General features: G+C 50.5%; 1 long non-coding RNA gene across 1 annotated transcript in view; it reads right to left on the minus strand.

The window, feature by feature from the left end:
* LOC149750474 (uncharacterized) overlaps window positions 1-14111 on the minus strand; it is a 49460-nt gene extending 35349 nt beyond the window's left edge. Inside the window, exon 1 of the long non-coding RNA XR_016392277.1 lies at window positions 12247-14111. This is a non-coding gene — a long non-coding RNA (uncharacterized LOC149750474). The remainder of the gene's footprint in view (window positions 1-12246) is intronic.
* Window positions 14112-15228: the final 1117 nt, after the last annotated feature.

Here is a 15228-nt window from a genome sequence, read left to right on the forward strand (position 1 = left end):
AAAATAGATGACTAATAAGGACCTACTGTAGAGCACAAGGAACTCTACTCAATACTCTGTAATGACCTATGTGGGAAAAGAATCTTAAAAAGAGTGGATATATGTATATTTATAACTGATTCATTTTGCTGTACAGCAGAAAGTAACACAACATTGTAAATCAACTATACTCCAATAGAAATTTTTTTTTAAAAATTGGCTTCGTTTCCTCAGAAATCAGGGACAGAGAGGCAGTCTCTCTGGTGAGAAGGGAAGGAGGTTTGTGTCAGAAGAAAGCAATGTAGAGGTGATACTGTAAGCTCCTTAGGGTCAGGGATAGTGTTGTGGCCGAAATTCCAGGCTATTGAGAACTGTTGTACCACCTGTGCTCTGCACAACAGAGCGAGCGAATTGCGGTTGAAATCCAGTCACGTTCTGCTAGCCAAGCAATACAACCCACAGGATAGAGGCTGCCTGGAAGAGGCACCTTTTTGCTAAATCTCCCCCAGGGGCAGCAGTGGCCCTGCTCCAGTCGATCCCTGTATGGATCTCCTGTGATCTTCCTAAAGTTCAAGTCTCACCATGACCCTCCTCACTTAAACTCTTCAATGGCTGCTCATCTCCTATGAGGAAAAAGGCAAATGTCTTAGCCTGGTTGACAAGACCCTCCATCGTGAGCCTCTGCCCCTCCTCCCAGTCTTGTGAACGCTTTTTCTTTACATTCTCCTGTACTCCAGCTATATCACCCTACCCACCTTTCCCCAAACACTGCGCTCTGCTCTTCTTAGCTTCTTCAAGACTCTTCCCAGCCTAGACCAGACAGGAAACTTGGCTGCAAACGACAGAAACCAACTATCACTAATTAAGCAGATAAGGAGTATTCTGGAAAGAGAAATTCTGGCGGCTCAAGAGTTGACGGGTAGGCTGGAGCGGCAGCTCCCACCACAAGCAGGAACAGAGGGAGGCTAGATGGCAGAGAACGCTCCAAGGTCAATGACAAGGGCATCTGGTTAGACACCGCTGCTAGTTCTGCCCCTTCCCATCCACCCTCAACTGACACCCCCCCAGCCTAGATATCTTTGCTGTGATGATTCCCAATTGTTCCTGCCCTTCCTGTCAACGTCCCAAAGACCCTGTGGGGGCATCTGATTGGCTGAGCTCAGGTTGCAGGGCTCACCCTCCCTCTACCCTTACTCTGCCCACACCCATGCTGTGGGGGAAGCAGGGAGAGAAAAAATCTGCACCACCATGCTCCCCCCGCCCCTACCCACCATGTGGAGTAGAAGGTGGAATCCTGCCTGCACTGAGACTCATGCGATAGGGAATTCCCTCTGAAATAAGAAGGGCGCTCAGACACTGGGCAATCAGACACATGACAAATGTCCACTTCACTGCCTCCTTGTCTGCCTCATCAATTCCCGTTCATTCCTCAAATGTCATTTCTCTAAAACCTTCCTCCAACCCAGGCATGCTCAGGTGCTCCTTCCATGTTCCCATAGCACCTGGTACCTCCACCACACCCTTCTTATTTTATTAAAAATTTTTGCATATTTGTCTTCCACTCCAGACCATGAGTTCCTTTGGATCTTTGCTCAGGGCATACTCATCCATGACCCCTTGTCTGTATCCAGTGGGTGGCATTAGTGGGAGGCTCAGTAAGTTTACAAGTGAAAGACGGAATGAATGTGTACCCCCAAAGCCCCTCACATGGTAGTAGATCAGCTTATAACACGGTAAATGCCTGGATGCATGTGATGGATGGGATCCTTACAGAGATGGGGTGCTAAGGAGCAAAGTTAGGTTCTTACGCTTACAGGTATTAGAGAGAAAAGCCTGTTAGCAAGTTACACTCTTCCCTAAAGGGCTGTGAAGATACATTTTCTGTAAGACACTCCAGTTAGGGGCCTAGTGGGGTGTGAGTTCAATTTTAAGCGTGAAGTCTTGGTTGCTGTAAATCTGGAATTGTGTGGGTTGAGATGAAAATGCTTTACAATCATTAAGCTCCATTGTGAAGTAATTATATAAAGTCTTACACCAGACCCCTGGGCCAGGAGTGGGCTGGAACTGCCCTGAGTGGCCCCCACAGGGGAGGATAGTGGGAGAGAAGCATCTGGAAAGATACGAGAGGGTAGCAAGAGCTGTTGAAAATAGAAGGGAAGAAGCAGAAGAGAACGTGAGGGAGGAAAGCAGCAGAAGGAGCACGTAGGAGCAAAGCCCGGGGATAGGGACAGAGCGGGAAGGTGGAGCAGAGGCTGGAGCCCAGGGCTGGGACAGAGAAAGAGGCGACGTGTGGTCAAGCGTACTGCAGCCAGGAGGAGGGGGCAGAGACGTGGAGAAGGCCAGAGGGAATGTCCACCTCTGCTGAGCAAACATTTATTAGTGTCTACCATGCGCCAGGCACTGTGCTAAGGCACTAAGGATATAAAGGTATATAATTGTATATAAAGATATGCAAACCCCTTACCTTCCAGGGTTTACAGAGCAGTGAGGGAGACAAAAACCAAGATTTTAAAAATTGTTTGGTAGATGGATAGATACAAGAAAGAAAAAGAATGCAATTACACGTGAAAGGGACACTCCTCCTAACCTATAGGAGATGCCCATTGAGCTCAGTGTTGAAGGATGGGTTAGCCAAGGAAAGAAAGGTGAGAGGAGGTCCCTGTAAGGAAAACAACTTCATCAGACACATGGAGGCATGGGCTGATGGGCATGGGGCGGGCAGGGGCACGAGATACGCTGGAGAGGCTGGGAGGAGCCACATGTGCCAGCCTAAGGACCTTGGACCTGCAGGGGATGAGAGCCATTGACAGGGCAAGACACAATAAGATTTGCATTTAAGGATTGTCACTTTGACAGAGCGGGATTATCTGGCAGAAGGCTGTAGTCTGGGAGACCAATTAGGAGTCGATTGCAGTTGCCAAAGTGAAAGATGGTGGCGCTATCACCTGAGATGAAGGACACACAGAAGAGGACAGTTAGCAGGAGGGAGGGGAGATGACACGTTTGAGACTGTTGAGTTCAGAATGCTTGTAGACCATCTAAGGGCATATGTGTCTAACAGGCATTTGAATATGGGCATCTGAAACTAAAGGGAGAGATGGTGACTGCAGATATGATGTGGGCTTCATCAGCATAGAGACAGTAGTTTTAGTAAATGAAAGTGGATGAGCTCTCCCAAAGAGAAAATACACACAGCCAAGCCGTGGGCCCAGGCTGAAACTCTGAGAAACCCCAGTGTTTAAGGGGTGCTGGAAAGGAGGGCCCTGAGAAGGAGAACACAAAAGGAGAGTTGGAGAAGCAGAGGAGATTTAGGCCGAGGGACAGCAGGCCTTTCAGGAAGCTATGAGCACAGCAGGGTCAGAAGCAGGAGAGAGGTCTAGAAGTAAAAACTGTAAAGTGGCCACTGGAGTTTGCAAAATGGAGGTAATCCTTTCACAAATGTGTGTTGTGTGGGGCAAGATGGAAGCCAGTGCTGAGCCCGGGTAAAAAGTATAACGAGCTCCTCTACTGTTCTTTTTTTTTTTTTTTTTTTTTGCTGTACGCGGGCCTCTCGCTGTTGTGGCCTCTCCCGTTGCGGAGCACAGGCTCCGGACGCGCAGGCTCACGGGCCCAGCCGCTCCACGGCATGTGGGATCTTCCCGGACCGGGGCACTGAACCTGCGTCCGCTGCATCTGCAGGCGGACTCTCAACCACTGCGCCACCACGGAAGCCCTCTTTTTTTTTTTAATTGAAGTATAGTTGAATGCGTTTACTATTCTTGCAACTTGTCTCTGGGTTTGAAATTGCATCAAAATAAAGAGTTAGCAATTAAAACAGGAGACTTTTGTTTGAAATAATACAGGTTCATTTTAAAGATCAAACAACTCTAAAAGGTATAAAATAGAAAAAGAAAATTCTGCCTTCTCTCTACCTGTATCCAAATTCCACCCCTTAAAGGTAACTTCACCATTGTTAATATTTCAATAGTTTCCTTCCAGATCCGTTTTATTTATTTACTTGTTGCTATTATTGTTACAAAAATAGAATCATACTATATACATCCTGTTTAGCAACTTATGAACATATCACAAGTAGGTACTCCCCTGGTGGCGCAGTGGTTAAGAATTCCCCTGCCAATGCAGGGAACACATGTTCGAGCCCTGGTCCGGGAAGATCCCACATGCCACGGAGTAACTAAGCCCGTGCGCCACAACTACTAAGCCTGTACTTCAGAGCCCGCGAGGCACAACTACTGAAGCCCACGTGCCACAACTACTGAAGCCCAGGCACCTTGAGCTCGTGAGAAGCCCGCACACCACAACGAAGAATAACTCCCGATCGCCGCAACTAGAGAAAAGCCCATGTGCAGCAACGAAGACCCAACACAGGCAAAAATAAATTAATTTTTAAAAAATTCTTAAAAAAAAATATCACAAGCATTTTGTCATGACAGAATACGTATTTCACTTTCATTCTTCAATACTGCACAGTATTCTATCATATGGATGCACAAAAATTCATTATTAATTTTGAAATTTGAAAACTCAAAGAAAAGTACAGAGAATAAAATAACATATACTCGTGTACCCACTGCCCTTTTTAAATAAATGCTAACAGTTTCACATACATGTTTCAGATTCTTTTTTAGAATATAGTGGGCTTGGATGAGACATGATTGAAAAAACCCAAGGTGGCTGAAAGTTGCCTAAAAATGCAAACTTGGCCTCATCACATCCCTGATTTAACCCTTTCAGTGGCTGGGATCAGGGCAGGCTCCACAGCATGGTGTTCCCAGGCCCTCTTGAACCCTAGGTCCATTTCTGCTTGCATCCCCTCCCCAATGGCAGCCGGGTCAGGCTGTTCAAATTCCAGCATTTTTTTTTTAACTATTCTTTTTTTTTTTTTAATTTATTTTTGGTTGTGTTGGGTCTTCGTTGCTGCGCACAGGCTTTCTCTAGTTGTCTCGAGCGGGGGCTACTTTTCGTTGCAGTGTGCAGGCTTCTCATTGCGGTGGCTTCTCTTGTTGCAGAACAGGGGCTCTGGGCATGTGGGCTTCAGTAGTTGTGGCACGTGGGCTCAGGAGTTGTGGCTTGCGGGCTCTAGATTGCAGGCTCAGGAGTTGTGGCACACGGGCTTAGTTGCTCCATGGCATGTGGGATCTTCCCGGACCAGGGCTCGGACCCATGTCCCCTGCATTGGCAGGCAGATTCTTAACCACTGCGCCACCATGGAAGTCCGCATTTTTATTGATTGATTGATTGATTGATTGATTGATTGCATTACGCGGGCCTCTCACTGTTGTGGCCTCTCCCGTTGCTGAGCATAGGCTCCGGACGCACAGGCTCAGCGGCCATGGCTCACGGGCCCAGCCGCTCCGCGGCATGTGGGATCTTCCCAGACCGGGGCATGAACCCGTGTTCCCTGCATCAGCAGGCGGACTCTCAACCACTGCGTCACCAGGGAAGCCCAAGTCCGCATTTTTTAAACAGGCTTTTTCACATGTCCTATCCTCAGGCTCATCTCTCTAGCTAGATTAATTCCTCACTCCATCCTGCTGCCCCACCCCACCCCCGCCCCAATCCACCTAGAGAACACTTAGTCATCTTCAGGACACAGTCACCTAGGTGCCTTCCCTCACTCCCCCCACCCCCACCAGATAGGATTGGCATCGCCACACTTTGGGCCCCATGATGTCCTCTATTTGTCTCCATCACAGTGCTTTTATCCTTTGCACTCCTCTGTTGACCTGCTGACTGCCCGCCCCTGGACTATAAATCCCTTGAGGACAAGATCCACGCCTTATTAATCTCCAGCTCTTTAATGCCTGGCACACTCAGCAAAGGCTCTTTAAATAGCCTGTGGATTCCTGAAGCACTGGTGACAAAGCAAAGGGTTAGGTGGCCCCAGCCTGACTGTTCTTGGAGGCCTCCAACAATGATGGTGCCCAGGACTGCTCTGGATCCTCCAGGGCACCTGCAGAAGCACTGCCCCCACTTTCCCCTGTGTCCTGACTGAGCTGTACAGCCTCTGGCCTCCCCTGCCCGTTCTCTGGCTCACCCACCCACGTTCCCAGCCAGATCCCCCCTCCACAGAGTCAACAGGGAGCACTCAGTGGAGTTCATTACTTAACAGTCAATGGCCTAGACTCCCATCTCCCCTCAGAGTCCACAGAGGCTGTTTGGAGCCCAGCCCCGGTTCCTGTAAGTGGAAAGCAAATTGCACTCATTCCCAAGATGAATCATTTTGTTTTAATCGCCCGTCCTTTTGCTGGCACGGCCACTGCCACGGCTGCCTGCTCTGCCTTTTGGCCGTCTGCTGGCAGGATGCCCTCCCAGGCCCTGCTAATAACCAAGAAGAGAGGTACAAGGAGGCGGAAGGAGAGGGAGCCCCCTAGAAGGAGCAGGTAGTGTGCAGCAATGAGCCAAAGCTTATGAAAGTGACACCGCTGTCCTTCTGGAACCCAAGCAAAGATTCCAAACAGGCAGAGAGCAGCTTCCAACTTGCGGCGCCCTTGGGGGCTGCTCCAGAGACCAGATGGCTAACGTGGTGGAAGCACCCCACCTCTCCCAGCCTCTAAGGAGAGCCTCCCCACCTGGAGTTCCTCTGAGCTGGATGGGCTGGGTGACCAGGGAGACCATGGGAGGAGGAGGCTAACAATGAACAGGGAAATTGCAAGACCCAGAATTAGCTCCCTGGATTCTGGTATGAAATGGGTAGCAGGTAGGGAGAAGCAAATCTACACCCATTTTCCTTCTCAGGCAGCAATTCCAGGAGCCCGTGTAGAATGGCAGCCATGTTTTCTTCCCACCTACAGGAGGGCTCATTCTAGATCTGTGGGGGAGAGTCCAGCCTGCCGTCGGTAAGAGGCTGCCCAGGTTCCAGCCTCTGCCATGGTGCTGGCACTGGGCCCCACAGACTATTGGCACTGAAGCCTAGGGCGCAGACTGCAGGCTCACCCACTGAATGAAGAGCTTGTGGCCACCTGGAGCCTAAGGATGTGCTCGCCCCTCCACAGTGGGATGGACTTGTAACCTTGCTCAGGTCCTAAGCTGGCTGGAAAGAGGTTATGTAGGGACGGGGATTCTTTGCAAGGGAAACAGGAAGATTGAATGACCCAGAGGACACTGGTCTCCCTTTCTGACCAGTTTGCCAGGCAGGGGGCACCCAGGGTGCCTGCGGCAGAGGAATGACCTCTGGAGGACTCTTCCTGCCCAAGGTGCTCAAGGTGCTTCACAAACATGACCTGGGCCGGGAGGGTGAGGAAACAGTGTTCTCTCTGCACCTGGTAACCGAGCCTCTGGGAGAGGTTCCCTCCACCCCAGCCCAGCCATCTCTAAAGAGTTTGTGGGGTTGAGAGGAAACACCTGTTTGTAATAATTTACTCTGCAGTGGCAAGCCTCGAGTGGCCGTGTTTGGAGTTTGCCAAGAAGAACCCTGTCCTCCACTGTGCTTTGCTCCACCAGAGGAAGGGATGGTCTGGTATTTCCACTGCAGGGTACTGAGCCTGCTGGGAAGCCAGGACCCCAAGGAAGCTGTGTGAGACCATCCAGAACCCGCATCTCTCCATGTGCTGCCCACACTGCTGCCAGGAGCAAGTGCAAGGGCAGAGAGGTGTGGGCTTCCTAGGAAAGGATGTCTCTCTGAGGGAAGAAAGGATAGGAGACTCACTCAACAAATATTTTTCGAGGGTCTACTATGCACCAGGCACTGTTCCGGCACAGCTGTGCACAAAACAGCCAAAGTCCCTGCCTCACGGAGCTTACATTCTACTGCAAGTTCGATTCTGGAAGGTCAGAATTGTTCCAGGCCTTGAGAAATAGCCCCTGAGCTCCCACCAAGGAGGAATTGAAGCCTTGAGAGGAAAAGTGAGTGAGGAGTAAGCCCCGGCCTCCCACTCAGCAGCAGGAGAGGAGAGAATGGACGCAGGCTGCGACTCCAGTCCAGCATCCTTCCCGGAGCGCCTGTCAAGGGCAAGGGTTTCTGTGCTGACTGGCGAAGATGAAGAGCAGTGTTGAGTCCCCTCCTCCCTCCCTCTTCCTCCCCCTCCTCCCCCTCCAAGCCTGTTCCACAAGTCTCCAGCTGACTGTCTGCTCCATTCCTGGCTTGGAGTCTTGAGTCAGTGACAGCCAGGAGGCCCTGTAAACTGTTTCCTTGATGCAACAACTCCAAGACAGCCCCTGGGGACAGAAACCCAGAGGGAATGTGGACCTGAGTTCCAAAGGCCCAGATGGAGGAAAGGTAAACAGGGAGAAGCTGTGGGAGGCAAGGAGTTACCCTTAGACTGCAGCTGCCTAGGTTAAACTACAGAGATAAGGTGTGTGAAAGCTCCAAGCAGAGCGCCTGATATGTCAGCGCTCAATAAATACTAATCTTCCTCCTTCCCTCCCTCCCTCCCTTCCTTCCTTCCTTCCTCCCTCATCTCCACTGGACAAGCCTCCATTTCAAATGCCTTATTAATCATTTACAACATCACTGATAGTAATAAGATTCGTAAAAACTGAAATTGTAGGAGCTTTACCCCACCCTTCTGGCTTCAGATCAGAGAGCTACATATCCCACCTTCTGTTGGGAAAGAGGAAGCACTATCCTTTGGAATTCTCTCACCCCCATTTAGGCTTTCCATTCAGATTATCTCACTCCCTTGGATGTCCTCAAGAAACACGAGTGTCTCACCTGCCCAGAATGTGGCTGAGATATGGATGAACAGGCGACCATGCCCAGCCTCCTTAATGCTTGCTTTCCTCCGGCTGCAGTTCCAAGGCCCCCGCTTGGTAGGTGTCAGACAAAATGCCAAGGACCTCTGTGTCCATGCTGGGTGCTAGCATCTGATCTCAGGCCCTGGCCTCCTCTCTGCCCCTTTTCTGCTGTTCATGCACTGCTAATGGATCTCTCCTGCATGAATTCTTAGCACCTGCAGATATATGCCTTGATTTGGATAAAATCTTTATGTATTGCCATTGATTTTAAAGATACCAACAGGAGCAAGCTTAAACTCTAATGTGATATAACAGTAGCTCCAGATCACAAAACACACCAACCTCCCAAAGGAATTCTGAGCGCTTACCAAGTTCTTCTCTGTGCACGCAACTGTTGCCCCCAGTCCCGGGAAAGTAAGACAAAGTGAAGCCAATGTTTGTTTGGGGAAGCAGGGTGACAAGGGGATGGGGTGGGGTGTGCTTATTTGAGAGGGTGGGAGAGAGGGGTTAATGTTTGGAAGCAATCGGTAAATGCATCTTTTCCCATTCTTCCTCCTGGGGCAGGCAGACACACGGTGAGAAGAGGAAAGCAGACCTCCCCCACCCCCTGCCCATGGCAGTCTTGGCTATCGTCAGGCCTGGGCTGGGTGCCCAGAAGATGTGGGTGCAAACCTCTCCCACACTCTCCTGCACCCTCCAGGCTTCCAGTGGTTTCCTGCCTGCCTCTGTCTCTTCCCTGCCACACCTCCCCATCCTCTTCAGTACCAATTTACTTCTCCCCTTCTCAGCCATACTCTTAAAAGCTTGAGGGGTGTCACTCTTAGAAGCTGGAGACGGGGTGACCAAGGACAACTTGGTCCCTTCCCTACCAGCCCTCCTTGCCCTTTTCAGCCAAGTCTTAGTTTCTGCCTTGCATTGGCCCCATCCATCTCTCCGTGCCGGGCCCTCCTCTGTCAGCCTGCTGCTCTGGCCAGCTTGCTTTAGTATCTGGCTCTGGGTCTCAGCAGGAAGTGATCTGTCCATCCTTAGGCTCACCGGCCTTCCCCCTGCAGCCCCCAGGTCAGCCTTGCAGACAGGCCCTTCCATAGCATTCCTTGCCTGCCTCTCAGCCTCTTCTTTTATTCTATTTCTTCATCTCCCTTTATGGTGTTTGGAAACCTGCTTTCAGTCAGACCAGTGGTTCTCTTCTGTATGCACGCAGCCCCTCGTCTGACCAGTCTCACTATACAGCCAGACAGAATGATCCATTATCAGGAGCAAGTGAGTGGAGTGACTGCATAAAACCACCGAGGGCTGGTGAGCTGTTTCAATAGCTCTTATTGATGCCAATGAGCTAATTTTCCAACTTATTTAAAATCCCACCAGATAGGGGTACGGGGGCCAAGCTGAGGACTGGAGACAGAAGGGCTCTGCATTTGAACTCTGACTTTGTTACTCCCAGATGTGTTTGTCTGGCTAAAATGCTAGGTTTCTCAGCAGTTCCGTACTCTGATAGAGAAAAGTGGTGATTTTGTCCTCTGGTTTCCCAGACGTCGTAGGAGGACATATAGATCTTCATAAAGTGCTTTGGAGGTTTCTTTGGAGGTTTTTGGAAGAAGAAGCTGATGAATTTGCTCCAGGCTCTCACCACCTTCCTGCCAGCCCAGGACTCCCCAGCAGGTGGCAAGTTTCCCAATCAGTCAAAACCATGCTCAACCCCCATCCCCACCCCCACCCCACCGGGCACCCTACATGCCCAGAAGGCAGGATATAGGGAAAAGGTAAGGAGCCCTTAAGGGGCTCCATGCTGGAGACATATGGCCTCTGCCCTGGAAATTTCCAGTCTGATCCCTGCTTTCTGAGACGGCTACCTGCAGAGAACCAAGGGCTGCGTGAGGGCAAAGGACCAGAAGCTTGCCCAGATTATTCTCATCTGAGGCAACCAAGGCTTCTCTGACAGTCAGAGGGGAAGACCTGGATGCTGGTGTGTGCTGGCCCAGCTTGCTGCAGGCTGGCCCATCCGCTCCCGTTCCAAAGTGCTTCAAGGGGCTGAGGGCCCATTCTGTTCTGCCCGGCCCAGCCTGGGCTGCTGCAGTAGGAGGGAGGAGGGACAAGGAGAGAAGAATGGCAAGAAGGTGGGAAGGTGCCAACCTGGTGGTTCCAGTTCTAGCTGCTGAGCTTCCCTGGAAAAGGAAAAATTCAGGAGAAAGCCAGGGAAAGTTTGGATGTAAGGAATCCCCTGCTCTGTCACAACTCTCCCCACAGAATCCAGCAAAAAAGAACCTCATTAAAACATATGTTGGGTGAGCTTTGGTGAATCAGTTCCTAAAAACTATCCATCCTTCTGGCCCTCTTCCCTGCAGGCTGGGCTGTTACCAGCCTCATCAGAGAGGAAAGCAGAGTTTCTCCCCATTTGATTCCATCTGGGCCTGGGCCTCTCCGCAGCCAATTTGCAGCATCACAGTGCAAAACGATGCAGCTGGGTTCAGCCAAATCCAAGGTCCCAGATCCCATCCCCTGATCAGCAGGAGAGCTAGATGGGCCCTCAGGCCACAAAAGAGAAACACCTCAGAGCGACCAAAAGGGTTTGTTAATAATAACAGTCGGGGTGGGACTTCCCTGGTGGCACAGTGGTTAAGAATCCACCTGCCAATGCAGGGGACACGGGTTCGAGCCCTGTTCCGTGAAGTTCCCACATGCCACGGAGCAACTAAGCCTGTCCGCCACAACTACTGAGCCTGTGCTCGAGAGCCCGCAAGCCACAACTACTGAAGCCCGCGCGCCTAGAGCCCGTGCTCCGCAGCAAGAGAAGCCACTGCAATGAGAAGCCTGCGCACCGCAACAAAAGAGAAGACCCAGCTCACGGCAACTAGAGAAAAGCCCACGCGCAGCAACGAAGACCCAATGCAGCCAAAAATAAACAAATAAAAATTAATTAATTAATTAAAAAAAAACAGTCGGGGTATGGCCCTGGGTCTCACATATATACATACACATACGCTCCCATTTACACAGATTTACAAAAACATGTCTTTTTCAGGTACAATTTAATTTTTAACTTTTTTTTTCTTTTTGGCCACGCCGTGTGGCATGTGGGATCTTAGTTCACACATAGACTCATAAAAGCAGAGATGCATACTTTAAGATCCTGATGTACCCTCCCCCCCACCCCCACATACGAGAAAGTCAAATGAAATCACTCACCTTCTACCCCACCTCACCTTGCCCCTCCCTCCTGCAAGGTGGGCTTCTCCCAAAAAGCAGTCTAGGGGGCTCAGGGCTAGGGGAGTAACTGCACCATTTGCATTTTTTCCAGGAGGGAAGTGGCACCAGCAGCCCAAGAATCTGCATGTCCCAGAGACTGACAGCCTGACATCCTTGGATTTGACCCAGTTGCTCTGGGGAAACCTGTCTTCCTGCTGTCCCTTCCCTACCAATCTAATTTCATGATGATGGCTCTTGGCTCCAACCTGTGAAACTAAATGCACAGTTCCTGAACGCAACACAACCTGGGTACCCTCACCTGCCCTCTGAGAGGACCTGGGCCATTATTCTCTATCTTGGTGTCCGCGCCCCCCCAAGTCCTCTTTTCAATCCCTGCCGCATACTCACCTCCTCCAAGAAGTCTTCTCTGGTTAAATCTGTTTTGTTCTAAATGGCACGGCTCTTCAGTGCTCAGGAAGAAAATTGCTTTCTATTTATTGCTTGTTTTCTGAGCTTGTGTCAGGTCTGACTCATGAGAGTGCTGACTCTCCCATTAGAAGAGAGCTTCCTAATCCTCCAAACAACGTCCCCTCCCTCCAGGGTCCTGCAGAATCCTGACCTGGGAGTGGACTCAGAGAAGGAGTCCATTGCCTGGATGACACGATTTTCAAGGCCTTGCTGTTGGTTTGCAGAGGACCCTGGTGGAGACTGGGGCCCTTGGGAAGTAGGAGCAATAACCATGGGATAGGAGCCATTTGGGTTCCAAGAGTTAAGAGCTTTTCCCAGAAATGACTGATTATCAAACATGGCCTCCGTGGACAGCAGCTACTTGTCTGGTTTCTTTTCGCTCATTTCCTTGAATGCACTAAGGACAGTCATCGTATGCCTTGAATAGAGGAATGTGAAACAGAGCCAGCAAGGTGAGAAGTACAGTCACACAGAGGCCCTGGAGGGTACGAATCAGGAGAAAGAAGGAGGGAAAGAAGAAGGGAGGGAGGGGGTGGAGAGGAAGATAATTAAGAAAGTGGGTTGGGGGAAAGGTAATGAGAGAAACAGAAAGGGGAGAAAGAAAAACTGACAAAAAAAAAAAAAAGAGCTATGACAGAATCAGAAACGAGACGACAGAGAAACAGACTAAGACGAGGACAAAGATATAAGAACATCTCCATCAGGAGCTTCAAGAAGCTTCTCGGGAATTGAACTGCTCAGGATGGGGGCTGGGGACTTTAGGATTTTAGCACCAATTATGGACCAGCTGCATTCTGTACATTAGATCGTTTACCCGTGTAATGCCCCATGAGGTAGGCACTATCATTATTGCCTTTTTACAGATCAGGGAACCCCAGAGTAGAGAGGTGAAGTGACACCCCCTGTCACACAGCTGATATGTGTCAGGGCTCAGGTTCAAATCCAGGTCTGACCCCAAAGCTTGTGCTCTTTGTGTCACGCTTCCCCAGCTATGAAAGCACTCTCACCTGGGCTGATTTTTCCCCAGCGTTTCACCTAACACTAATTACGTGCCTGCTGTGTGCCCAGCGCCAACACAGGAGGGGTCTCTGCCCCCACAGAGTTTACAGTCTGACTGGGGGACTTAAGGAATGCTATAGGGCTGCTGCCCAGAGCCCAGAGAAGGAACAACGTCCCCGACAAAGCTGGGGGAAGAGCAGGTAGCGGGACGCCGCCTGGGTTGTGTTGGGGTCTTGGGAATTCCTTCTTCAAAGCTTTAAACTTAGGCTAGAACATCACCAGTTTCCAGTACATTGCTGAAGTCTTGCCTAGAGGCTTGAGGAAGGAGTCAGTGGACTCTCAAGGTCACTAAACAAAATGTATTATGAACTATTCAGACATAGAGAAGGATACAAAGAACAAGATCAGGAACAGGCGTGTAGCCCTTCTTCGCTTAAGAAATAAACCACCACGAATACCACCGTAGACCCCCTTGTTCTCTCTGCTGGCATTCTCCTCATCATGCGTGCTCCGAGGTTAGCACTCTTCTGAATTTGGTGTGTACCAACCTCCAGGGTGTTCTCCACCCTAGGATTCCTGCCTCTCCTACAGGGAGAAGGCCAAAGGGGGCCTTGGTCAGCCTTCAGCGTGAGCACTCTATCCATCCAGGGCTGCCTGATAGGGCTCTCCCCACTGCCCGGCTTCGCGCTCTCTCTCTCTCCCTCTCTCTCTCTCTCTCTCCCTTCCCAGATGGCTGAGCAGACAATCAATATTTATGTGAATCCACCAGGCCAGCTGGACAGAGAGACCCAGCAGACAGAGGCAGAGTCGCCATCCCCAACATGGGCGGGTTTCAACTCAGACAAAAAGCAGGTGACCCAGGTGCCTGGTGCCTCTGGCTAGACTGAGGTCAGCATGAGCCAGGAGCCAACCAGGCCCTGCCACTCCAGTGGCCAGATCTGATGTGAGCCCCTGCCAGACGTTTACAGGTCCCTTTCACTCTGGTGTTTAGCAGGGTGAGCTGCCTGGGTGAGGCTGAGGGGAAAATAATAAGCAGTTTATTCCCCCCTACAGAGCAAGGCAGCAATACAGCTGCACGGCTGATGGGAGCTTTGGAGAGGGGCCCATGCTGCCCCAGGGCCCCAGTCCACCTACCAGCAGCCGTCTTAGCTCGTCACACATCACTCTCCTGAAGGGACACCCCGCCTCCCCTCAGTGTGGCCTCTTGGTTCTGGTCCCACTAACCTAGCTCCAGCCTCCTCAGGAAGCCTTTCTTAGTTGAGCCTCCCTGGCCTTGAGCACTCATGCCCCATGTTCGTTCAGTTCTCACAAAATTAGTTGGCACAATGGTAATTTCTCTTATGAAAATACAGCCTTATGTGCCATGAATGATCTTCCCTGCTACACTATAAGCTTCTAAAAAGCAGGGACCATGGCTGATCCATTCTGTGCATCTTTCACAACCATTTTCACAAGTGGCTCCATAAGTGTTTGTTGAATGACTGAATGATCTCTGCCCCCACATTTGCCTGAGGGTTTCTCAAGGATGGGGCCACCCATGTCTTATCTTTTCTTAGAATCTCCCAATAGAACCAATAAAGGGATACCCATTCCTGATTGTTGAGTGAGTGGAGAAAAACCCCAGAAAAGTCTCTGCAGCTAGCCCACTCAGCCTCTCTTCCCTACCCAATGCTCACCTGCCCACCCATAGGTCCCTCCCAAGCAGCAGGAGCAGAACTAGCACAGCCTCATCATGTTCCTTTGAAACCCCTGGCGGATCCTGTTTTGGTTTGACTTGACTTGAGGCCCATTTCAGTCTCCACAACTGTCTGTAACACAGCCATCCTAAGAAAAAGAAAGTGTGCTTCAGGCAGGTGTCCTGCTAACACAGTGCTTTTACTGTATATTTGATCATCACAGGTGCATCTCCATTCTACAGATGAG

The sequence above is a fragment of the Delphinapterus leucas genome, chromosome 1 (genome assembly GCF_059928025.1).
Source record: "Delphinapterus leucas isolate spDelLeu-1000000601 "Yukka" chromosome 1, BTC_Dleu_Yukka2, whole genome shotgun sequence".
NCBI lineage: Eukaryota > Metazoa > Chordata > Mammalia > Artiodactyla > Monodontidae > Delphinapterus > Delphinapterus leucas.